Consider the following 27401-nt stretch of genomic DNA (forward strand, 5'->3'; position numbering starts at 1 on the left):
CATGATATTAAATTTAAATGTTTATTACGCATGATGCTGTTGTTGAAATATAAAATTGTAATTATTTATATAATTATAATATATATATATATATATATATATATATATATGTTTGTAATGGCCACTGCAGAACAATTATTTTTCTGCTCAGCTTTTATTATCACATCATTATGAAATATTCATGATACTAATATGAATCACAGAATGAATTATTACATTTTTATTATGAAAATAATTTTTATGTAGTACACCTGTAAATAAATAATTTAGTCTGTATCTCTTCCTAGGACGATAATTAAGTTCTTAATTAAATCTTAAATATTCTTAATTTAAGTAAATTAAGATTTATTTTATAAATATTTATTATTTGCATTCAAGTATTTACTCGATATCACAGTCGATTCCTTGATTTGATTAATTTATACATTTTTCGATTAATATTAGCTAATATTTCTCTTGGTCACACTGATTTATTTACCTTTGCTTCAGTTAACAAACTGTTTACTCGTAATTTTTCCTCCGAGCTACGTACAGTTATTTAAAATATATGCTGCGTGTGTGTGTATGACAAACTATGCAGTGGTTCCTCAGCATCGATCATGAATCGAAAACGCATAATTATTATAACAAGGATTTACAATTTGAATTGGATTGTTTCGTTCTTCCATAAATCATTGAGAAAGAGTATTTTAGCTGGGGAACTAATCGGATCTCCATTCGAAATCCAAATCAATAGGGTAATCAAATTGACATAGCAGTATTTATACTTCAGGGTAATTCATAGCTTTATATAACCGTAAATTTAACTCCTTGTTCGGATGCAAATCATTGCGAATAATTGCACGCTAGCTAAATTACAATGCGCTATTGCATCAAGATTAAAACTGAAAAGTTGGTTGAAATTATTGTAAAAATTTGATGCACCTTTACACGGTTTTATTCATTGGGTACTCTGCATATCACTTGATGGAACACAAATAAGTATCGATCGATAATGACAGAGGATACGTGCACCAATTTCACATTTTGCCATGCCGAACATAATGCTGAAAGCATGATAGGCAAACCAGCTAAAATTTTCCACCGACGTCACAATTGTAGGCATATACAATGCTTCACACTCGCGAGTATTCCCCAATTGCGCAATCGGACGGTTCTTCATATTAAATTTATTTTTCATCGAATTTATGCACATTTGAGTGTAAAAGCTTGATCCACTGTATTAAATGTATTTATCATTTATTAAAATCACTAATAATGCTATATTTTCAGCCATAAACGTAAATTTTGAAACGAAGCGAGAGTCTCTTGAAAAACACACGTGTATGTAGTTGTGTCACAAGTCCATTTCAAACCATGAAAATTGCTAGGTGGTTCACCGTAATTGCGAGGATCTATTAATAGCAACAAAAGTCAATTGCGTATTCTATAAATATCTTAGACACTCTACTGCCTACCCTGACATTACTTGTAATATAAAGCAGAGTCTTGCTCCACTACCTATGCAAGAACAAAGTTATATCACTTTTATACGCAATTCTACCAATCTCTCTCTCTTTTACAAATCATATATCACCTATTTGCAATTTGCATTCATGCATATCACATATCAGCCTGTATTTTTAAACAATAATATATAATACGAGTCTAGATATTAGCAACAATGAAAACAAAGTTTTTGTTTATATATTGGCTTTAAATTGGGTGAATCGAGGCATTTAATCTGATTCTCCAAGGTACATATAGCTTCTATCACCAAAATTGCTTTATGAGTCGGTATATAGACGACCCGTTGATAGCATCGATAAATTGTAATTAGCCGTTATCATCAACGTCGGTGTCTCGACTCGTGAGGGTTTTGACGTACGTGGTAGTTGCAACGATAATGTAAATTACTCATGGAACTCGGCAGAATTAGCAAGGGTGCACGCGTTCTCCTAGCAGCGCTTGCATTCGAGGAGCGTACGCTACTTTTATTTTACGACATCTTTCTCGTTTGCGTAGCACTCAAACATTGTTGCCCTTCAAGTTCCACATCAGCAGCTTTCGAAAAGCTTGGAAGACGGAATATCCGATGAAAAGGGGGCTGTCTGTCGCAAAGATACTACTCATTACTTTTCGTATTCCGTTTATAGAGCACATACAGCTAACCATCATGTGAATTTACTTAAGTCCAGGAGATCCGGTACTCGGAGTAGTCCCAGGTCGTTTCCAAGACTGAGAAAGAATCTCACTTTGGCGTATGCGTGATTTGTAAGTACGATGAGGGAGTAAAATCGTCTTGAGTGAAGAGGGAGGAGGGGGGGGGGGGGGGAGAGGATTTAGAGCATAGGGCAGACATTTTTGGAAAAAGAGAGGTAGAGAAACACGACTGTAGAGAAAATAGATTTTTACGTATATATTCGGTAGATAAGAACGAGCGAATAAGACAGCTCTTTCATTTAGCTTTAACGGTTCTGGTACAAGCCTTCTAGTGATCCTGGTCAGTGGAGACTGCAGCAAAAATACGCAAAGTAAAAAAGAACGGGAAACTCTCTAAGGCCACTCTTACGTGCCTTGTATTTTCCTGTGTATCTTCTTTGTCGATCCAAAATAACAGAGAAAAAACGAAATAAAGAAAAGAAGGAAACAGCTTATCTCCTGCAAAAATCTCGTAGGAAAACAGAAAGCGTTTCGACGTATTATACGGAAGGAAATTCAGCCCTCACGTGGAACCACCCCTCTTGAATAATTCTCTCCTATCGTTCTAACGCTATCATTAATTATTTAATCGGAAATAAAGGTGCTACGTTATGTTAAAACTTATTATAGCTACATATACACACACCGAGACAAATTTTACATAATTTTTCGACTTATTAACAGTTATTCATCATATTATATCAATAAACTAAATTTATTAATATTATGAATAATGCATTATATAAAGAATTATTCATAACATTAATAAAAAATTGTTAATACATTGAACAATTATGCAAACTTTTTCTCACTATATATATATTCACATATCCTAACCGTGCGTGCAATCTTTCAAACTTTGCGCAATACTAAACTTCAAGCACTCTGACATTTTCATAACGTACCATATACTTAATATTTCAAGTTGCTTACTTTTCTTCTCGTCAACGATAACGATTCACGTCGAAATTACAAGGGAGTTATTAGAAAGTAACGACGCTGATACACTTCTCACTGCCTCGGCACGGCTTAAACAATAAATAATGAATAAACGCGCGGAACGTTAAATCTTACGGTGGAAAAATGTATATAACGCATCAATGTTTCTTCGATATAAACGAGCGTGTACCAGCAATATATGTACCTTCTACATGGCACAATGCGTCGCCTTCTTCACATTCATCGCCCCGATAAATATCGTTCATATACACTATATCAATCACAGGATACATCTGAGCAACTATTCCAGTGTCACCGGATCGTTTCATTCCGCGCGTTCGATACTGCAAAAGCAGCAAGAAGCAAAAGCGACGTTTTATTACCAAAATTGATCCACGCGTTCGGAAACGCACGCGATAACTGTCCATGCGAATACTCCGAATGATTAAAGGAATGCGCTGATTGGAGAGTTTTTGCCGGTAAACGAGGGGACTATTAGCATAGATTTCGGCTAGTAGGCGCGGAGAGCTCGGGCCTGGGTATTTTGCGAGCGAACGAGCACACACTATCGAGAGTATCGCGAAATTGAGAAATGGCGTTCGAGTTCAGTGGTTCCGGAGGCAGCATGAAACGATCGGAATTACGAGGGGTTAGCACGCATTCCTGTTAAGTTTGTTCGTAGGTGCAGCTTTAATACGAGCATAACGCGCCAAGTGCGGATAGTGGAGAGGGAACGATATAGTCAGCCAGTGGAGGAGATCCCTCGTGGAATTTGTCGCAGCTCCTATATACTATATATATATATATATATATGTAGGATAGTGGCCATTAAACGCATGCCGCACTCGAGTATTGCGAAAGAGAGCCGGTAGGGAGAAGAAATTAGCTGTCGCATCTGTCGTCGATTGCAGCAGTGAAAAGGAGGGGGGGGGGGGGGGTTAAGGGTCGCAGGGACAATCAGAAGGAGACACCCAATCAGCGTGTAATCTGTTTAGGCTTCCCATTTGCAACGCGTGACTAACCACAGTCCCTTTCACCCTGCGGGTACCACGTCGCAGGGAATATCTTATGAGCTCGACAGATGCGCCGCAGGATTATCCCTTAAAACACCGGATAGATCCCGTATGTTTTATTTGCTCGTCCCTATATCACGATGCGTCGACGCCCACACGCCCACCATGACACGATGTCCCGATGCTGACTGCTTTCCCACATTGGTCTCTTCGATTCTCCAAACTCACCCCTCTATACTTTTATTCACCCTTGGCTCTTCCCCTTTCGTATTCCCTGTAGATCCTACTACTCCCCCCACCCCCAACCCCACCAACCGAGATTCGCCTAAGACGAACAAAATTATGTATGCAACGACTATGTACTTAGGTGTCCTCTGATCCTCGTTGATTTTAAAATGAATCCGGCGGCATGTTATGACTCATCGAAATATCTCCCCCTCGAACTCTTCGCCTATACCAGGATGACGCTAATTTCCGCGTTTTATTTGTCCCCGGACGAAAACCCTCGCTAAGCCGGCAGGCTTAAACCTGCAGAATTTGCGCTCAAGTGTGCGGATGCGAGCTTTCATTAATCGTACGCGGATCGAAGCCAAGAGCACTCCAGTCCTGGTGCTTCGGTACCTCGTCATTTCCGATTTCCCACCTTATAGTTAACCGAGCGCGAATCGCAAGTTGCTACCTATACGTTTGGCTAACCAGAGAATTCATATCTGGGTCAATTAATTTTTTTAGTATTTTTGTGCATGCGGAAAATCGACTGATATTTTTCTGAAAATAAAGTCTTTGACTGCAACGATTTACGTGAAACGCAAAAGGCTGTTAATCTTGTAAGCGAGATCAAAAATTTCAAATTCGGGTCAATGAACTTTTTTATCGGTAGAATTCTCCCTAAAAGATTCGAGAGATATTCGCGTAAGAAATATTTTGATCCACGAACCATCGCATAGCTGTGGATTTCCATGGAACGCGGAACGTTGCATATTTGGCACACACAATCGCAGAGATTTCATGGTCGATAAATTGTTATCAGTACAGGACACTTAAAAACCTGAGCGATGTTCGAGTAAGAAATATTTTTGTCCACCGTCCATCGCGTACAACTGTGGATTTTAATGGAACGCAAAATGCCACGTATTTTGCACGCAAACGCCAGCGATGCTAACATAGTTGATGTTACCGCACAGCATCCTCCCTTGCGGCACCACTTACGCATTACTGAAGTGGCTGCGTTAACGCTAATTAAAAGCGCGTGAAATTTATGAGAAAGTCCGCTGCAAGAGAGCATTCGCTTTAAAACAATAAAGCTACGTTTTACGACGAGGCAGGTTTAGGAAATTCTGGGCGTTCTTGTCCACTGGTTAATTGTTTGCTTGAAACTTTAAGCATCCTCATTCAGGCCTCGTGCATTTATCCGGACGTTGCGATGACTCCGTGACGCACAGGACGGGATATTATTATACCGTAAGCTTCTTATCGATTAGTGGCGTCTTAGCTGCGACACTTCCCTCTCTGCACAAAAGCCACAGCTTTTTTTTTATTCTCCATTGACAGTAACGTGCAACGGCCACTTCTAAGCTCGAAGAAAAACTCAACTCCATTTCGTACACTGAATAATTTCGAGCTTTGGACAATTCTCACGCTAGCTGGCACTGAAGAAAAAAAGGCGAATAAATAAATAAATAAAACACGCTAGACTACGACTCCGCTACCGCTTGACAAACATTAATTTTACGAATTCTTGCAGTGGACGGTGGTATTTTTTTCTCGTATGTCCCGTGCACTCGTAGTTTGTCCTGACATCTACGAGGTCCATGCAGTATTAGAAAAAACGAGCTGCCTGACGCATTTCAATTGTCAACGGGCCAAATAATCATAAGCTACGAGCTATTATTTTATACGTATCACTTTTCCACTCGGCTACATGGCGTTTACTGCAGCGAACGGGCAAAGCCATATTTTTTTCATGCCAGCCACAGTTTTGGCAGGTCTATAAATGTTAAAGGTCGTTTTGGACAGAATATTCGTTTGGTTTATTACCGTCGCGTACATCTCTTTCTATGTATGTACCGATGCACTGGTGCTGATCAATCATAGCAAAGCAATAATAATACAACCGAAAATTAATCGACTTGGACGAGCAAAACTATCCGTTCCTCGATTAACAACATCGAATTGGCTCGATGTCTAATAATGCACGGAATAATCTGATATATATATATATATATATATATATATATATATATACCTTTAGATTTTCATCCTCGTGCCCCACTGATAATACAATTTAACTTTGGGTATTTTCTTAGACGAAAGTATGAGCTATGCAAACGCACGGAGATGCTGAACAATCATAGTAAAATAATATTCGACTAAAAATTAATCTATTTCAACAAGTAAAACTATACACGTTCCTCGACTAAAAACATCAAATCGACTTCGCATGGAATAATACAGAAAAATGTAAAATACCCAGAGTTTGTTATTCTCGTGCAATTGTAATAATTAAACTTGAGGTATTTTCCTTAAGCAAAAGTAGGAAAAACGTGATGTAATGGAAATGTATATATAGTATATAATCCTTGCTTTTTTAGTCTAAGACTTAATCATTGTTGAGTCGAGGGACTATTGCATGGGATACGAGTGTAACGTTGTAGGTCAAATTCAAAGTTCCGAGCGTCCCTTTTAGCAAAAGCTCGAGACAAGAAAGTACGTGCGCGCAAGGTGGCACGAATGGGTAGTTTGCCACTGGGAACTAGAACGTCTGACCATTTGATTACTCGTGTTATACCCTCGAGCCGGTAATTATGAGCCGAACGCGATATTCGTCACGCCATCTGGCGTATCTCAGGCTTTTTTAGCCCGGTCGAAGAAACTTCTCGCGTCGAAATACGACGATATCTCGCCTTTAATGGCGCAATATCATAGCCCCATCGCGCTTCTCTGCTGCGTGAATTTTTCACTTATACAGCAATCTCAAACAATTCCCAGCGAAAAAAATAAAGCATGAAAATGCGGAACGATGAAATTAAGTTGAAGCGGAGCTCGGCCTAATTGCCCCGTACACGTTAAATATAGCGCGCGCGTGAATTTCCAGCCGGACAATTATAAAGGCAAACGAAATCCCTGTAAATAAACATATATATATGCAACGTTATTTCACTCGAATATTTTCTACATCTACCTCACAGTTTAATAAATTGATTCTGGGTTATCAAAGTTCTATTAATTGGTCTTATCGATGAATAATTTAACACTTAAATTAACCATATCTAAATTGATTTATATATACATGTATATATAATATTGAATAATCCTAAAGGAGGTGTATAGAGAATATATATATATATACGAAGCACTCTGACGGTTCTGGCGAATGGCGTAACGAGGTAACAGCGTTATAGATTTACGTTTATACGCAGCCATTTGAACGTCGCGTGTGTGCATCGTAACAAGAAATGTACATACAGATAAGTGCGTTCCGCTGGCCCCGCGAGAAAGTGCAAACGCCAGTTTATTCCAAATGGGAGATAACCGTGGGCAGCGTCACCGGGGTTGAGGGTGCAATTTGCGGACAATTTCGGCTAATAACTTTTGCATGTGAAATTGCAGTAATACGTTTTCTCAGAGGACCGGTAGCTCGGTGCACTACTACTACGTTATGCAAAGTCCAGCTTCTTTCTCCCCGAGCTTAATGACTAGCATGTACCGCGAGGTCAGCCCTCCGGATGCTACTTAGTTGCCCTCTTCCTCTCTTTCAACCCCCTCCCCCCTCCCCACCTGTTCTTCTTCCCACCCTACCCCTCAGCAACCACCATCAACTATCCAAAGTTTCCTAATTGCTCCTATCTTCCCTATCCCTCTCCTTAATGAATGTCTCGTTCTCTCGTTCCTCCACACCGTTCTATCCCAATTTCCACCATTTCTAATTATACGTATATCCAGTCATAGTTGATTTTGTCAGAACGCATTATAAATCGTCCAACGGCTTCCTCCTGCAATTTATCTTTCGTCGTTGCTCGCCGGAAATAATACTCGCAACTTTTCGCTCTTTCACTTTTTGTTTTCGTATAGCTCAACGGTAACAGGTGTTACTCATGACCACGCGTTCACTTATCCCATTTCTTTCCCTCGCGCCTTAAGCCGCGTTAAGCTTAACGTCAGACTTGATAATCAGAGTTCACCGATATAAGGAGTCTTATCTCTCGTTGAACGCCTTTAAAGAACTCGGTCCTCGATCACGCCTCAATACTTTTCTCTTTGTATTATTTTCCTTTGATTCTGTACATCTCAGTGGTGGAATATAAGTATAAGAATTAAAGAGAAAAATCCTTTCGAGAATTCCGCGCGTTTCTCGCCATGAGTCGACTCGAGGGGGGAGGAAAATTATGGAGTATTTTGTGATTAATCGTGTTCCTCTCGAGTATGCGCAACACTTGGGGAACATTTACAGCAGCAATCGCTCGCGAAACGATCCACTTATTGCTTTTGCAGCAGGAAAATTGCAAAAAATAGAAAAAGAGAAGTTGCGTATATTTCAGGTGGATTCGCGTGAAAATTGGAGCCGTCTGTACTCCAGAATTACTTCCAAATCAAATCACCGTCTGCTGCGGTTAGCTCGAGGATACGCGACTTAAGAAAAATGTAGCGTTGCTTGTTGCGAGGAATAAGTGCAATGTGAGAGGATAGCAAAAAATGCTGTATAATTATAATTCCACTGCTCGCTCGTATGACTCGAACAAGCACGGCTTTTCACTTTGATGAAAAAAAGGGGGAAAAAACACAAAATCCACCGTTCTTGTTTTTATGCATATGATCGTAGTGACCATCCATGGAATTCCTCGTTCATTCAAGTGCAAATTCCTGGAGTATAAAAGTAGAGCGGATATCGGGGACCGTGCTGGCTAGGTCATTCGAGAATGTACCAAGGGCATAAAGAGTTTTATCGCAAGAACCTAGTTCACATCGTGGCATCTTCCTTTAGCGTTGCTGGATAAATTGAGTGCAGCTTGACTAATTCACGATGGACTCGTTGCAACAGAATCGCTATTTACCTGGCTTTTCCTATCTTAGCCCAGGCTCCCTTTATCGGCTTGCTCAGTTGCCTACCTGGCTTTCGTAATCCCCGTAACCTTTGCCAACCACGCATTGGAACAAGGGGATAGGCCACTGGAGGCGAACAAAGGCATATAATTTGCAATTTTTTACTCGAACCATAAAATAAAAACGAATTTTTAAAATAATTCTTTTTTTTAGTGCTACAAATTCTGAAAAATAATTGTTTAAAAGAGATTATAATGTTAATATGTTGATTGAATAGTATTTGTTGATGTTTTTACATTGCAGTGCTCACGATAGCGATAAAAAACAAAGTTTTTTAATTAATTGTAATAACAGCTGCATGTACATACAGCGAGAAACATAGGGATTTTTTTGATACACCAATTTTTGCAAAAATTGTGTCTATCCATAAATGATCTAAAATATCACGTAAAATTGCCAGAAAATTATATAATTCAGGTATGTAAATAGCGAGTTTTCCATTATAATACTTTTTCATATTATTTTCCAGGCGTTAAAGCACTGAAAAAACTGATTTTTTTAACAATTATATCAGCTTAGCAGACTAAAACCGGTTTTACCAATTAACTTAAAACCTTGACCATTGCTCTATTAACTATGTCACTATCTCGATTCACCGAAATGTCATAATTATTACACTTTAGCGCTTTTGCCACGCCTCTTTACCATTTGTCAGCAGTTAAAGGTTTTTCACCACGAAATCCGTCGGTCAGATACAGAATTCATTGAGTTGCGCGCATTCGAAATATTAACACTTTACATACCACGCGCCAATACAGTTGCAGGAGGTATAATAGATTCAGGATTGGGTAATTTCTGCAAATTCATGTAATTTCTACACGTGGTGGCAGATCGGTATAGCGTAAATAGATGGGAAATATAATCGATGACTATATAGAAGTTGACGCGTGAACTTTGAACAAAAGCTCTAGCTTCTCTTCTTCGAATGACGCGGTGATTGGAAAGCAAGTGTTAATGGTTCATTCCCCGGCCAACTATTATAAGCAGCCGTTACCAAAATATCGGTTTTGCGCCGTCACCAAGGCCGTTGTAACACGGTTCGAGGCGTTTCGCTATAAATCACTCTCAACGCAAGAATCGCGGCTTTCCCGGCTTCGTTTAATTGCAATTACCACTGTCTAGTTTTGCCAAAATTACTATCCAATTAACACAAACGTTACGCAAATCACTACAACTCGAAACACGAATTCACTTTTCAACCAAACGTCCATATACAAGAGGCAGCCTAACACGTGTAATAATTATAATAGAGTTAAATCCTCGTCAATACAAGCTAACACGTGATATTAACTGTTATAAAGAAAAAATTAATAAGATATATTAGAACAAAATTGTTCTCAATAATAAAAGTATGAATTCATTCTTCATCTTCTTAAACTATTCTTACATGTTTTTAATTCAAATAAATTATAACTAATCTAATCAAATATCAACCATTTTCAATCAAATTTTTATTTAGTGCCAAGGAATGTCTCGATTAGCTTGATTTATATCTATTATTGATCAATATTAGCTAACAATTCTGTCAGTGCAATTAATGAATGAATAAAATAACTGTTTATATACCAAGCGTGGAGTTTGCTTTGCGCTATAAAGCCTCTCGCGAGATTCGATTGCACGTCGTCTTAACAGGCAAACGAGCAGTAGAAGATAATAGGGACGTAGGTATCTGCGTGGATTGAACGTGTTAATGCGGAAAATCCTGAGTAAAGTCCATTTAACGGCCAAGATTACGGTTAATACAACCGATAAAGATTATGTCAGTGGATTTGGCGTGAAAGGAAGCAGCACCTGGTCGACTTGGCAGAATCCAACGAATTGGCGACCCTTCCTTTGGATAATTAAAGCATCTTCGTCGAATTCTGAAGGACGCGACAAGTTTTATTTGAAAGGAGTCTCTCTGGCTTTGCCATAATAATCCAGCAAACCCCTCGAATTAAACAGTTCCGAACACTGATGGACTTTGAGCGCGCGCGCAGCTCTCTCCTTGTTCTTTGAAAGAAACACCGCTCTGGCAATTCTATATATATATACAATACTATACAGTTCGTTAGGCAAAGTAAAGTTTGGCACCGATCGTCCGACAACGACGGAAAACGACTGGACTCTCCACGGGTTAATTACGATCCGGAAACTAAGGGAATCAGGTGCAACTTCCTCCTCTCTAATTTGCAATCAAATTCGCTTTAATAATGAAGCAATCGTTGCAATAATAGACGCAAACGACGCCGCTTGCATAATATAGGTCCGGTCGCGCCGTGAATTTTTATCGACCGGCTCGCTCGATTTCAAGCCAAACAGCCAATGATCCCTCGTATATTATTTATCCCCATGCTTCGCGAATAAAACCGAAAGTCAATTATACGCATTGATTCGTGGCCTTCCGCGCGATATAAATCGCTATATATATGTATATACGTTCGGCGAGGTCTCTCGCGCAGCAAGAATATTAAATATTTATGCGACGAGTAGGATAAACGCCACCTCGACGTTCGTAGCGATTTTTCTGCGAAAATATCTCGAGGAAAACAAATACTTCGGAGGTAAGAGTTTTGTTGGAAATAAGAATATAACGCTCGCACGATAGAACGGCGAGAAGAATGGCCTGAGAAATAGGTGCTGGCGACTGATAGAGAATGCGGGGAAAACATGGCCAATGAGTTTTACCGTAAATCTAGCCATTTCGGCTGATAATGGAATTATACCAGCATCTACCTATATTTACAGGGTAAAAATTGAACGGTGAATTCTTATCTAGGAAGAATGCGATTGAGCACGGAGAAAAGCCTTTATGAACGAACGATAATATCGTGATCGATATTTCGTAATTACTCTGCTCCTATACGGATAAGCTATTCCAATAATTTGAAAAATTACACACTTTAGGGAGCTCCGTGCTTTAATTATTCCCATTTCCAAGGCTATTCTTAAACCTCCTTCAATTTTCAAACGGTCTTTGTTTTCCAAGGAGAAAGTGCTTTTTTATTTTTACAATGGCGTAGAGAGCGTGAAATAGATTTTTTTAACGTCACCTTGCCAACGTGACTTGTATTTAGGGAGGAATAAAAAGCGCTCTGAAAAAAGGAAATTGATACGCATTCCAGCCTGCGCGAGGCTACGCGTCCGCGTTTTTCGCACTCTTAAAATCAACGAGATTAAGAGAAACTCGCGTGCATAATTATGCAATTAGCGCCGTGTCTGATACGTACGGTTAATTTACTAGTTGCTTGATTAGCATATGGTGGACAGTTGCTTAATATAATCAAGTAAATTAATTGGATGAACAGGGACAGCCCGCCAGAGTCGACAAAAATGCGCTTATCATTTTTTCTCGCGCATATAAAGATACGCGGGAATAAAACTGTGACAAATGCAGCTAAAGCGTGCATCGCTAAATAAATTTTATTTTAGAGGCGTGTGTGCATTTTTTTCTCTTATCGTGTTCTATCATAATCGTCCTCTCAAAATTAAATTGCGCAGCTCGTGACTGATCAAATAGATCCACTTATTTTTCATCGCACATTTGTACTTTTCACACACACACACACACAAAAGAGAAAATGATTGATCACGAAGTTTAAATTTGACGACAGGTCGTGTTGTTTCATCATGCGGATGTGTTCGAGTTACGGACAGTAGCAGGAAAAACTAGAAAATCGTCATATAGCAGATATTATTACTTTGAAAATCGATTGGTCCAACCTCGTGGCTGATGTGTGCATCAACTTTGGATAATAATACGAGATTAGTGAATTAACAATGTAAAGTAAGCTTGCAGATCTCCGATAATCCATAGACTTCGACGCTTTCAGCTTACAACAATGTAATCTCGTGTACAGCTGACCCGAAATTTCAACCATATTAGTCTACGATTTCAATCGAGTCAAATCACGTTAATTCGGAATGTCTGATTGTGCAACTGAACCCTCGTCACATCTTTTCCGTTATTTGTAGTACATTTCCTTAATATTCAACAAGATCTTCGATATCTCCGAAATTAAATGAAAGTATTATTTCACGTCTTCTGCATAATAGAAGAAACAGCAAAAATTGTCACGAATGGAAAGTGAGAAATATTAAAGTGCAGAGAAGGATGAGGTGGTTCACTGAAACAAAACTATAGAGTGTACACGTATATGTATTTGTAATGAAGGCGTCTACGAGATTCACAAATGTAGTCGTTGGAAGTTGGAAAAAGTAGCCAATGAACCGCACCCATTCTCTCCTAGTACATTTATTGGACACGTAATGTTTCTGGAAATAACCCAAAGTGCACGATCGATGGAAAGCAATTCATGAAATTACGCCTCAAGAATGGAGATGAATCGTTGACTGCCGGTGATTCAACTATTTCGAGTAGCTGCGGTAAGGTTGAAACTCACTTAGATAACAAGAAATTCGACAACTAATGGCAATCCGTGGTCATTCAAATGTCACGGTATTTCGGTTGCGTTATAGGATATACATATACTCAGACACTGAAGCACACAAGTATACACACGGACGAGCAGAAGTCTGCCGCATAATACAGTACGTCTCACCGCAACGGTAACATTTAATATCGATGGGAAACTATTTCATTGGATGGCTGCTGACATATCACTCGGTTATAACCACTGTATTCCTAGTGGGGAAATGATTGCTCGTTGCAATTTAAGCCCAGCTAGCTGCGAACCTATACCCCCTGCTTGATGAATGATGAGAGAATGGAGAATTATGCTTGTTCCGCGATTTTTAGTTTGATTTATGCGACCCACCGATACTTCCAATAAAGTGTGCACCTAATTTTCAAATTGTTCCTATTGAGATTATCTCAAAAGGGGTAGATCTATCGGGGTTAAACGGATAGAAGGTAAAATCTAGATATTTCACTATTTTTCTTAGCGCGCATAAAGATATTCGACTGCTTATTCGAGGGAAGAACTGGCGCCAATAAATCGTATTACATTTTGCCTAAAGTGCAAATCGAAGTTCTTCGCTTTACCACTACACTCGCGACCTGGCGGTGAAGATAGATACATTAAAATTGAATTACAGATGTTTGCAAAGCCCTCCACTCCGATTCGTTAAAATTCTCGTTGCGAATAAAATTCAGCCGGAGATGAGAGAAATTAGTGTAAGTACGGGGGTGTCGGAATCTTTCTGGCCTCTAATTTTTCAATTGAATTTTGTCTTTGAACGGTAGAAGCTTTCTGGAGTAAAATGGCCGAATCTCTTTCTGTATCTTTCTCGTAATTAAATAATTAATTGAAACCAATGGCTCAGTTTTTAAATGAAAAGGATGTTTATTAAAACATCTTCTCTTTGTAAGTTCTGTTTATATATGTATACCTTTTGCTATCTTGTGTTTCCTTCGTTAAAGAAATTGTAAGTCTAACGAATAGCCAGTGTAACTTCTTTCTATGCTGATAAGAAGTCTTTCACGGCTTCGTTTTCACAGTTTCAGTCCCGAGGTGTATAACAGTTTCGACACAGTTGAATAAAACAGCTTGACATTTAAATGTCCTTATATTAAAGTCTAGCAGAACTTAAGATTTTCATATTCCAATACGCGAAAGATTCTCGGTTCGCGAAATCCTTTTGGCAATTCATGAAAGCTGCAGCTTTTCAAAAGGCATAGATGGAGTAAAATCCTTGAGCTTAAAGATTGCACGTGGTTTAATATAACGATATAACCAGCTTTGGTCACTTGTGATCACACACGAAACTGTAAGAAATGTTCACTGCACGGAGGAGAGAGGCGCACTAACGTGTCACAGACACCAGATGTATAAACTATTCTAAACTGTCACTCTGCTCATTAATTAATTGGAGTGGGAATATTTTAACTGGGTGATAAAAAAATTAATGAGCTATTTCCTTTGTGGTCGACAGCGGCAGGAGAATGGGATGCACGAGTCTGGCGAAAAAAAGCGAAGCGAGCAACGAGGTAGACGATGGGAATTAGATGGAAGATACGTGAGCGTGTACACGTATAGGGAACACGGAGCTGGCGCGATGCGCGAGCGGCACGTCGTGTTGTTGGCAAGCGACTAACCCCAAAGAGCCGTTCTGCACCCCCGACAGCCGCGCATGCCCCCTACCTTAAACTACTAGTCCCCGTGAGCCGCCCCCAAAACCACGGTGACTTCATCTTTTTTGACGAGAAAACCACCTCCTGCACCCTTCCCTCCCTTCTTCACTTTCCATCGCTAACACCCAAAACGCCCTCTCACTCATTTTCTCCCATTATTTATCCCTTTTACCCTTTCACCATTCTCTGCCTTTCCCTTTTATCATACTTCCTGCATACGTATATACGTGTTTCTTTTTATTCTTTTCGTTTTACTATCTGTTTTCGTCTTCACAGTTCTCCATTCGTTTCCCAGTCTTTTTTTTTTCAGAAATATAAATATATGTGTAAAAGGTTGAGGTTATAAAAATAATCGTTTATGACGGCTGATAATTATTGGGTCGTAATTGATGTACGAGATTTTGATTTTTGGGATTAATCGACGAAGCGGAATAGAAAATTTTGTATGTTACGATCTGATATTGCGTTAGGAAATGGTACCATCTTTCATAAACAAGTGTACAATTTAAATTACGTTTCGCAGCTCGTGCAGATATATATATATATATATAATTGTACAAAATATAATTGGAAAGTGACCCAGGAGAAGTATCCCTTTTATTTTCTATATTATTCCATTTGCACGAGAAGCAATTACCATTTGTCATAGTTAACAAAAGCAGGCGTGGTCAGGCTTTAAGCGAATTTCTGGCTTCAAACCGTATCTGGAGAGTTTTTTCAAGGGGCTTATCTTTGGAAAGTGGCGTCGCCGATGTAAGAAAATGGAGGGTTAGAAAAATCAAATGATTAATTACCGAGCATTAGTGGAACGAAGCCAATTTATTAAGTTCCTAAATTCTGACTCAGTATAAAAAATGAACCGTTAGGATTAGTACGATAATGTTAAATTGAAAAAGTGCGAGAATAATCTTAAGCCGACTCTGACCGAGAGGAGCGAGCGCCAAGTGCTAAGAATCATCCTGAAACTTTATTTTTCGCACATATACATATATACACCTAACATACATACATACATTTAAATGAATTTATCGAGATTGAGGATTCGCTCTGGGGATATCTAACAATCGATTCAGCCGAGGACTGGTAGGTACTTTTGTGTCGTTTTTCCTCACACCTCGCACTCGAGAGCTATCTATTGATTCCCAGTGAGCAAACGCTCTCACCTTTACCTGTCCTCCAAGATTTTCTCATTTTTCATTCCTAAATCACAACAATGCCGTTGTTAAACCTGCTCTTTGCATAAAGTCGCTTGTCAGACGATCCGGCACCTATTCATTAGTCCCCCCCCCACTCTCCCTTCACTACTACGAGTATAGACACGGTCTTAACAGCATCTCTTACCTAAGCTTCGTTACAACGAGCGAATAAGTAAGCGTGTCATTATTATGATAATAAAAATGAACGTTCCCCGAAAGATGCTACATTCATAAATAGTACATGACGAGGGCTGAAACAAGAGATAAGGTAGGAAGCGAAGATAAAGGGCAGAAAAGCCAGCACCTTTGGTATAACGGGGCTGGACTCTGGATGGGCGAGAGGAGATAAGATCGTAAATTGGATTATCGTGAGAAATTTTAAGCAAAACATGGCGAAAAAGGTGAAGAAAGGCGCGGCCACTGCATTGATATGGATGGTTTGCCGGAGTGGTCCGGAGTGGAGGGGGGAGGACATGGCACAGTCGAGGAAGAAGCTACCTTTTGGAAAAAGTTTTTAATCTCGTCTGGCAATCTCGACGTAGGGGTGGTCGGGTTCGGGGGTTGGGGGTGCGCGGCCAACGGAACGACGAATGGTTTACTGTAGGTGCGCTTTTTGTAGGGCTACGGCCGTGGCTAGAACAGCGTTGAAGCTAAATCACCGGCGTTGCTCGCTTTAACAAGAGTAAATGCGCGCTTTTATCAAATTCAAGCGGGGCCCAAGTTGGAATGCATTATTGGCCATTTCGCCCCTGGCGCAACGTGACGCCCGAGCACGGAAAAATTAGCCGATGCAACGACGCTTGGTAAGAGGAGCCTTGTAAAAACTTTGTCGTCGCGGTGAAAAACTGTATTCTTCTCCACATCAGACTTTTGAAAGAGAAACAAGAGCAACATTGGTGTTGCGCTGCAGCCCCCCCCTCCCCCTCCTTCCCCATATAAGACGATATTCTTTACAGCTGAGACCCACTTTCATGCCCCGTGAGACTCGGACCGACCAGCTCTAAAACTTTTATCCGATCTATCTGCTTCTCTCTCTCTCTCTCTCTCTCGATGTCCACCCGCTCCCCCCACTCCTTTACCGAGTGTCACCCTCCCCACTTGGCGTCCGTCTTCGTCACTGAAAGCACCTTATTCCCCAACATCTGGACCCGTCGCTTCTTCCCAATTCCTGCAATTTTCTCACGGCAACCACGCAAAATCTGCCGCGCTTCTTTATTCAACTTTCTTCCAACATTGCTTTTAACGCTCCGCTCTCCTCGATTGTTACAACAAAGCTTTTAATTGGTTATTTGAAATGCTGATGAAAAATTAACCTTTTTCCCCTCAATCTCGTTTGGAAGATTCAATTTGTCGTTACGGTTCGACCAATCCCAGCTCCCGTTGCGGCTCTTTCAAAATAAAATCCTCTTCTTCTCCAATACATATATATATATATATATATATATGTACATAAGAATAATCGCTTTGTCATTGAAATAAAGCTTTCAGTAACGCAGTCGCAGCGTGGAAAATTAGCGGGATTGAAATTTTCTCTCGCCAGCAGGGTAGATGAATTTACGATAGGTTTTTGACTCGAGTTTGTCGATCAGCGCTGAATAGAAGGGAGTCGCGCGTAATCTCGCGTTCGCGAAACTACCAACCTGTTTTACGAGAATTGAATTGGTCATTAGTGCTGCTGAATTGCCAGAGTCTTGCCGTAAGACTGCTCTCTTCTTCTTTACCTATTTTAGGACATCTCGGTGCTCCATTCGGAGCCAGAAGGCTCGTTCATTTAGCATGCTAATCGTTATTTGACAATGTTTTATATATAACAAGCCTAATGTGATTTAAAGCATCCACCCGAAAGTTTTACGCGCAGCCTTAAATCTTTCGGAGCTTTAATCGCTTGCCTGTGTAAACCTAACGCAGCATAATTTGTGAATAATTTTCCAATTTCTATATTGGAACAATGGCTAGGTTTGCAGTGCACATATGAACATATGGAAGTTGAATTGGCCATTAGTATCGCTAATGAAACTCGGCGAAACTATGTAATCACTTCGAACACCCTCGAGCCTCCTCAAGCAGCTTTCCGTCTCGATTTAGAAAGCGCGTACCACACGAATTTCCCATTAGCTACTTGATCTGCATCCGTCTTCCCATACAGAATGCAAGTAATGATCCAATTCACCCAAGCCAGTATTGCGGAATAATCTTACCCACTCGATGAAACGATCTATATCTATTACGTCGGTGTTAAATCTATCGAATATAATTTATACGCATGGATATACATGCATTAGCATTCGCGTTTGAAACAAAAAGTGTTCGATAAATAAAATATTAACACTTCCGTAAAAACTGACTCGCGCATAGAGAGATGAATCGTATCGCGGTAACTCTTTGCTTTTGCCAAAAGTCATTAATTTTTTAGAAAGGCATAAAAACGCATTTTTATAAAAATAATTAATTTATGGCTGAAAGCCCGAGCTAATAAATAATGGAGGAGTATACCGACGTAATGCATTATATTTATACCGTAATACGAAGCATATCTTGTTAAAAAACATTTACTTTGTTTCGCAGCACACCACAGCCCAAGTTAACGCGTCCCTTGTATATACAAGAAATTAACTTTGTATAATTTGGCAATAGCTATATAGCTGAAATATAGCCGCTCTATTTGATTTATCGCGAAGCATTTCGAATCGTCTTATAGTTATTCCGACGCGAGGCGAGCATCGGGGCGCCAGGGGTGTCATGCGAGCAATAAAGAGCAGCACTAATTCTAATTCGTTACGGGGTACAGGGTGTGCGGTGCGAGGGCGAAAGAGAGGGGGAGGTTATAGAGAAAGGGGGGTGGTAGAGACAGACAGCATGTGCTTGGAGAACACGGGGCCACACGAATTTCGACATTACAGAATTACGGAAACCGCTCTCTCTTGCACCCCTCTTGGCATTGTTGGGGAGTTAATGCGAGACGTCTGGTTCCACCTCCAGACAGGAGACGTGGCTCCGAAATACAATGGTAGGAGTAGGAGCTCCGTGAAAGACAGTCCTACCGGTATGGTATGGTTGCTCGATTGGACGCTACACCAGGGTGAGAAGTGCCTCTCTCAGACCTGGCTATATTTGCATTTACAAGCCAAGCTACGATGACAGTTGTGTCCACACCCTTCACACCGCGTTCGTCAGTATCATATTTAAACCCTGTAACCTTGTTGCTTTGTTAAAATATCAGACAAAAGACCTTTGCGAATCGAGGCCTATCTGCATTATAATATCAATGAGGAAGTCTACTTCCTTAAAAAGTATATATATATATATATATATATATATACCTAATAAATGTACTACCTATTATAACCGCAAGAAACTTTTTGCTCACTCTTATTACTTTGTTGATAATAACAATAGGAATATAGAGTATAGACGGATGAAAGGAAAATGTAAGAGGAAAATAAAGTTGTTTTCGAAGAGGTTTGTTATTGCAGGGAGACGATGACGCCAAGGCAAGATATTCGATCCTGAGAGATATCGAGGAGGAAATAGGGTCAGAGGCTACCCTAACAGGATTGCTGGACGAAAGAACCAAAAGTGGCATATTTTGCTGCTTCACAATGCGATTATATCTCGCTAATCCGCGGATCCCTCGAGGGATTCAGTCGGGTGTCGAGATAGAACAAGCTCATCCCTTCGCTAGCAACGGAATATTTATGCCCGTAAATGCTGGGGCACGCTGGGATTTCTGGCCGAGGGGGGAGGGGCGGAAGCTGCTAACGTAACGGTGGAGGGTCGCCGCGAGAGATTCACGGTAGCCCGGGGCAAAAATAACCAGGGGTTCGCGACAGTGCAGACACCGTAAACACAAATTTATTAACGGCTCGGCGCCATCCGCAAAAACCAACACGCACACACATTTGCTCGGATATAGCATTCCACATAAGGCTTCTCTTAGTTCTCGCGTTTATCAGGATTAAGGACCAACCGGAAGGAATCTTCCAGCTAAGAATTGACGGCTGGACGAAAAATTAAGACATGATCAAACTGACGTTTGCTTATTCTTCGTCATAGCGAGAAATCACTTCCCCTTTCATTCCACTATATATATAAATCGGGCAATATCTCGACGATCAATCATATTTTCCAAAAACAATTTCGGAATTGCTGGTGAAAATATGGGAGACTCGATATTTGTCTGATGTTTGTAAATTGAAAGCAGAGTAGGTAATTTTACTAACATTTCTAATTATTATGTAATTTATTCTGTCACTAGTGTGTTTGTATAGGTAATTGAGTGACTGATGGAATCATAATGCTCGAGACTATAAAAGATTGTAAATGGTGCATTGGTATATTTTTACTTTCCAATAGTCAATGACTCTTTTTGGAGTGCTATGTCGTAGTTCAAATGGTTTTCCAATATATTCTCGGTTTTGACGAATCCATTGAACTTTGGTTGATACATTTGCTAGCTCAGTGCTAAATCGGCTACAGGGAATAAACTATATCTATGGAATAATAGCATTGAATAAGATGCCTATAAATATTGATACTGCTTTTTTTTCCATGATTCTAAGCCACCGTGAATCAGTGTCAAAAGAGGCTTTTTCCCTTGTTTAGAGATATTATATATATCACGAAACGTTCTCCCAGATTTATCTTCCATAAATTTCGGTGGAATAGATTCTTTCCTGCAGATTTTTATCGAAAGTTTAACTGAAATTAAAATGCTGAGAAAATATTTTTCTGTTTTTATCCTTTTCTCTCAAGAATGATCAATTTTGCAAAAAAAAAACATATATACATATATATGAAATTATTGTAGTTATTTGGTTTTTCTTATGTTGACAGATGAATTTGTACTCGTGAATGGGGAACAATTTAAGCGAAAGCCATGCTTACCGGAGACTTATCGTACACCTGGAATAGTTAGTTATCCAGAAAGTCAAATGGATCTGGCAAAGCCGAAAGATGCGAGAATTTGCTCGTAGTTCATGGCCCCCGGCTCGAAATAGTATAATAATCGCGAATTACGGATTTCTCTGCTGTTTTTGAGACTATCCCTGGCAAGAAATTTGCCAGGAATTCTAAGGGCTCTACGCAATTCAAATGGATTTACAAGTCACGTAACTGCATAAGTGGCAAGAATGTGTGAATTCAATGCAAACCGACGAATGAGCATAGACGTCTTGCTACCTTATGTGACATCCGAGAACCAAGATATGTTCTGGCAAGGATTCCCAGCCCGGTATTCACTCATGAGTAAGCGTCGCATCTAATTTCATTCACCAACGCGAAATATAACGGTACTCGCAGATTCGAGACTCACCATGTTTTTGAACACGTATAATAGATTTGACGGATTATGCAAAGATATACGTGAAACTTCTGTCCCAACTATCAAAATATTTGTACGATGATGCATTGCTGATACTACTGATTAAATGACGATAATAATATAAATAGTCGATAAAGCAATATAGCTTCGATCTTAAACACACATGTTGTTTAGCTAGATAAATCCATTTCTTTCTGCAAAATTAAGAGTCGAAGATCTGGTGCATGCACGATTCTTAAATGCAGCGAGGGAAGTAGAGTAAGTTTATCGTATGATAGAAAATAAATAAGGAACCACGTAATTTCAAAGGGATTGATAAAAATCCAAAGTTAACTGCCAAGTGTCACGAGAAGGATCGATGAATTCGAAACACGGAACAATGTAAGTACGTCCTTGTTTGAAATATTGTTATTCGGCGGAGAACCCAGCGGGTTGCTTTGGTAATCATTTTGCAGGACTTTGGTCTTCCATAAGGGCAGGACCTATAGGTCGTCGAATAGCATGAATGCGCTTCGATTAAGTGGAATTTCAACCACGAGATGCTTGAAAGTTTGATCCTTCATCGGCTGACCAAGCTCGAAGTAGTTTACGTTAAAACGAGACGAGCAGCAGGAACACTAATGGAGTGTTCCCAAGTTTCGAGCTTAGAGTCCTATTCGTATATTCATGCAAAACATACAGACTAAACTGTCGGAAAATATGGAAATTTGTCGAAATATATTTAGAACTTCGAAAGCTGAATTTTCTGTTGTTGCAACTTCCATGAAAACTGCCACGCTGGCACTGTTCGGCGTAAAATAAGCACCAAAGCTTCCTTAACTTTCTTTCCAGTAATTAATTAAATACAATTACCGTGTATAGGTACTTATTATGTAGTATACGCGATACCCGTGTATTTATGCAAATACAATTTTTAATAATTAAGCACGAGTATTCGTTAAGCCGGATATCCGAATGTTGTCGGGACATAGTTAATTTTGGGCTTATCCTTGAATTGCAAGGAAAAATCGTTAGCATTTTCATTGTTTCTTTCACGGCTCGTTTTGAACGAAAAATTTACACGGTGCATTTGAAATTCAGGAAAAAGCATTCCTCCCATATATATAGAGGATGGCACGCTGCCAACTCGATTAATAATCCCAACATTAATACGAATTAAATAAATCATAATGTAATTTATGTAAGCACGATGCTGCTAGGTGTATATAATTAAAGGAGAGTCGAAAAATTGGTAATTCGACCACTCTAGTTTGTAAATTACAATTTGTCACGACTCTGCTGCCTGCCAGCTGCCTGGCTTCGATTGTAAATAAGAGTTATTACACGATGGATTTCGCCAAAAGAGATACAAAAAATTGCTGCAGGATTTTGAAGTTTCGTTCGTTGTTCACTGAAGTTGCATTCACAATTGAGAATGTACACTCTATAGTTTTTTGAATAAAATTTGAAGAGTACAGGATATCGTGTGTGTCAGTGTCTGATTTAATTATATATAAACTATTAAATTGAGAATCCAGAGAATGATAATAAAAAAATAATGTTCAGCGGGAATAAAATTGAATGTTCAATAAGCATAAAGGCAAATATAAAGGAACAAAAAACAGAAATGAGAGAAGAGAAGATATTCAGGAAGCTACACTTGTGCATGATCGCGTAATTAACAACAATATCATAGTTAACTGGGCTAAACGTGGTTAATGCAGGGAACGTGGAAAATTTAGATGGTTAATTCCCAAGTTGGTAAGAGCGGCAGGGCACCGGGCAATTTAGCGGTAAAACTATATTCCAGGGAAATGATTTTTACGCCGTTCTCATCAGGATGGAAAGTTCCATTGGTGACGATAACTTGATGGTTTCGTCAAAGCTTTTGTCTACCGTTGATAGTTACATATTTTCCATTAAACCAGGAAAAAGCTTTGTTGCAAGGAAAAATGACAGCTTTGCCAGTAACGACACGAAGTCTGCATTTCCATCACCGATGACTCTCTAATTTCATATTTTATTCTCTGCACGTTCATCTCCGCACTGACGCTCGTTCGTGTCCTCAGTAAACCGTAATAATTGACCCTACAAAGCAGTTTGAAAAGCGTAACGACTCCAGGGATTGTGCGTTAAAGCTGTGTTACACACTAACAAGATAACGCGAAGCGAATATTCTATTAACGCTAGCAATTAGCTAATGTTCCTTCCCATTCGTTACACACTCGCGTGATACCATGTTTTATTGACTTTTTTCAGCGCGTTACAAATAGAAACAAGGACGCGAGGGCTGCTAATCGTTCTAACGAAGTGTGACAATTTCGATGAATTGCGCCACATCACGAATGCAATAGTCTCTTTTTTGTCATTTATTCGATCGATAGTTCAAACTCGCCTCGGATAGGTTAGTTCTTTCCACCAAAAATGTGCTCCCTCTTCGCGTTGTATATACCATACATACAGCGAATCCGATACTAGATACCTTTTTAGCACATTTTCTAAATTTATAAATAACTCCGCGTCCAAATATACAAAGGCGCAAGGTGATGAATGCTACGTTCTAAAAATGTATGTAGAATAAATCAGCAGGAAAATTATTAGAATCTGATTGATTGAAGGATTCTCCATGTATATCCTTTTAAAGTTTCTTTTTTCAGAATTTTATATATATATATATATATATTAGGGTGGTCGTTAAAAAAAATTTTTTTGATGGATCCCCAAAAACCACTAGTATTTGATGAGAAACTACGGTGGTTGAAACCTGTGGCCTGACACAAATGATGGAAATACGTGCCTCATTGCGATCTAATATAATTTTCGAAGAATTTTACAGTTTTTCGCAGATAACTCATTAAATATTCGATTCTATGAAAAGATGCATATAACCGTTTCTCTGAAGAATTAAATTCTACATAATAAAGATTCTATACATTTTTCTTCTAGAATGCGTACTAATCGAGATATTCCTGAAAAATCGATCTTCTTTTTCGTTTATACACATTATACTGATATGTTTATATGAATAATTATTTTTAGTTTACCGTACAATTAACATATTTTATTAAATTAAGAGAAATAAAATGTGTAACTACAGCGAAATAAGAATAACTACTCATATGAGCATATAGTATGTTAATATAATGTGTTTAAACGAAAAAGAGGATCGATTTTTCAGGAATATCTCGATTAGTATGCATTCTAGAAGAAAAATGTATAGAACCTTTATTATGTAGAATTTAATTCTTCAGAGAAAAGGTTATATGCATCTTTTCATAGACTCGAATATTTAATGAGTTATCAGCGAAAAACTATAAAATTCTTCGAAAATTATATTTGATCGCATTGAGGCACGTGTTTCCATCATTTGTCAGGCCACAGGTTTCAACCACTGTAGTTTCTCATCAAATACTAGTGGTTTTTAGGGATCCGTCAAAAATTTTTTTTTTAACGACCACCCTAATATATATATATATATATATATATCTTCCCCTCTGAGATTTCGGAGCTACCAATATTTAAGCAGCCGCGATGTAAATAAAAGAGAGGTGGTATATCGATTTTCTCCTCTCGTTTTAAATCAACTTGTTTCAAGTAATTAATTGGTTCAAGGAAATATCGATATCCAGTTTCTATAACACGAAAAAATCAGTCGTGCAAGGTGAAAATACATTGAACGTCAATTACTAAAACCGATATGTGAAAACTTGAATTAATCTCTGCGAATTTGCGATTTCCAAAGGAATCGATGGTAAGATGCACGTAATATCATATATATATATATATATAACTGCGACGTGAACGATAAAGGGATATATAGTTTTGTATGGAGCGAGAAGCATTACGTCAATCATGCGGCATTTAATGGCCCAAACGCTAATTAATTCTCCTCAAAGTAATTGCTGGCCATAATTAGGTGTATGTATGGCACGGGAACTGCGACCAGCCAGTACCAATTTGCTTTTCCGATAAGAGCCCGGCATGAATTCACTCACCGATGCCTGCCTACCCAAACTACCCATCGGGTAAATCTACTTTGCCGAGCAAATCCTGCCCTCTTTGTGACAGAAAAGCCACGTGCATGATGAACATAGCCTTATTACCATAAGTTAAAAACCCTTAAAACCATCTTGGTATACATTATATCCTGGTTGATTCGCAACATTTTTTCCAACTCTTCAGAATTCACAAAAAGCTCCAGAAACATCACTGCGATAAGTGCTTTCAACTAATTACCGTACAAGAATCTTATCTGTTCGTAATTAAATGCCACGGTATGAAATATGGATAATTAAATCTCAAGAAGTTTATTCTTTAAGCCGGGACATAAATTACATGCACGGGAAGCAGCTTAATGAAGTTTTATAAGCGTTATAGCAGAACGCAGCGCGGATCTAAAAAACGAACTCGCGAGCACAAGTTTGAAGAGGAGAATTGCGAAAACTGGAGTTTCGGCCACTTCTCGGCTGATCGGAAGTGCTTGTAAAGGCTAACGGAAGTCCAAGGGGCAGATTGGCTGATATGGCAGGGACTCTTATACGCCAGGAAAGCGAGTAAACTTTTTCTTCATTCTTGGTTAGCTAAAATGAAAGTTTTGCAATTGGTTCCATTAGGTACTATTAGTATGTTAATTTGATAAGAGTTTGGCTATTATCTTTGCCCAAACAAATGTAACTGGAAAACATTCATATATATATAGTACGAAGTTTCATCCTATTCCTTATCAATCCACTTAAAAAACACACACAACCCTGCTACCCCTTTCCATTTCACTATATCTCCTTTCGTATTCCATTAACAATTACCTCGTGACCTCTAACGATTTCGTCTACCCAACCTAAATGTCTGCCCTTGATATTCCTCGAAAGGTATGACCCATTCACTGGATTATGCCGCCTCTTCAACTATTAACATTCTTAACCTACATGTAGTTTCTATATGCAGACACTATATTCCCTTCATGTGTGTGTGTGTGTATACCAGTAAAATTGCAATAAATCCAGATTTATTTTGCACAAAATTTACCAATATAGATAACGATGATAGTGTATACACAAGTAACTCTCTAGCAGGAAATTCACTCTGTATATACTACACAGCAAATAGTCAATAAGGTTGTTTCTTTAATCCGCTGAAATTACATTCAAATTGATATTCGATCCATCTATGACGTTAAACGTTACTCTCCTCATCTTTATTACAATATAGTAGTTTCACATCCAACTCTGTCTATACGAATTCCAACTTTAACGATCACACACACAGTTTATAACCTACCGGTTTATAAAGATATTCCATTGGAACAAATTTTTCGCAATAATTGTAATTTGTTTTTGTTTTAACTCCATTATATCACCACGCAAGATCGAAATGATGGAACTAGGCGAAATAAGTTTGGGAAGGCTTGGAGATATTGGAGCTCGCGTGTTAGCCAGGCCAACCAGTTGGTCACCATACACAGATGACGAGGTCGCATTTAACGCGAATCACGAAGAGCACGTTCGTTTATGCTCTAGCTAACTAAGCAAGACTGCTGGGATTACTCCTTAGGAAAGCGAGAACTTGTGATAATGGCTTGCTATGGCCAATAAACTGCATCG

At 39.1% G+C, this 27401-nt stretch overlaps 3 protein-coding genes across 3 annotated transcripts in view; 2 read left to right on the plus strand and 1 right to left on the minus strand.

Moving 5' to 3' along the window:
• Window positions 1-15240, minus strand: part of LOC136784662 (limbic system-associated membrane protein-like) — a 46733-nt gene extending 31493 nt beyond the window's left edge. Inside the window, exon 1 of the mRNA XM_066745502.1 lies at window positions 14565-15240. The gene's annotated coding sequence lies outside the window, so the exon portion shown is untranslated. The remainder of the gene's footprint in view (window positions 1-14564) is intronic.
• Window positions 1-27401, plus strand: part of Ip6k (Inositol hexakisphosphate kinase) — a 334638-nt gene that overhangs the window by 114393 nt on the left and 192844 nt on the right. The gene's annotated exons all lie outside the window — the stretch shown is intronic.
• Window positions 1-27401, plus strand: part of LOC136784663 (limbic system-associated membrane protein-like) — a 203605-nt gene that overhangs the window by 33762 nt on the left and 142442 nt on the right. The gene's annotated exons all lie outside the window — the stretch shown is intronic.

This window comes from Prorops nasuta, unplaced genomic scaffold (genome assembly GCF_024137725.1).
Source record: "Prorops nasuta isolate Cenicafe-Biocafe unplaced genomic scaffold, Cenicafe_Pnas_1.2 PNAS00062, whole genome shotgun sequence".
NCBI classification, from domain to species: domain Eukaryota; kingdom Metazoa; phylum Arthropoda; class Insecta; order Hymenoptera; family Bethylidae; genus Prorops; species Prorops nasuta.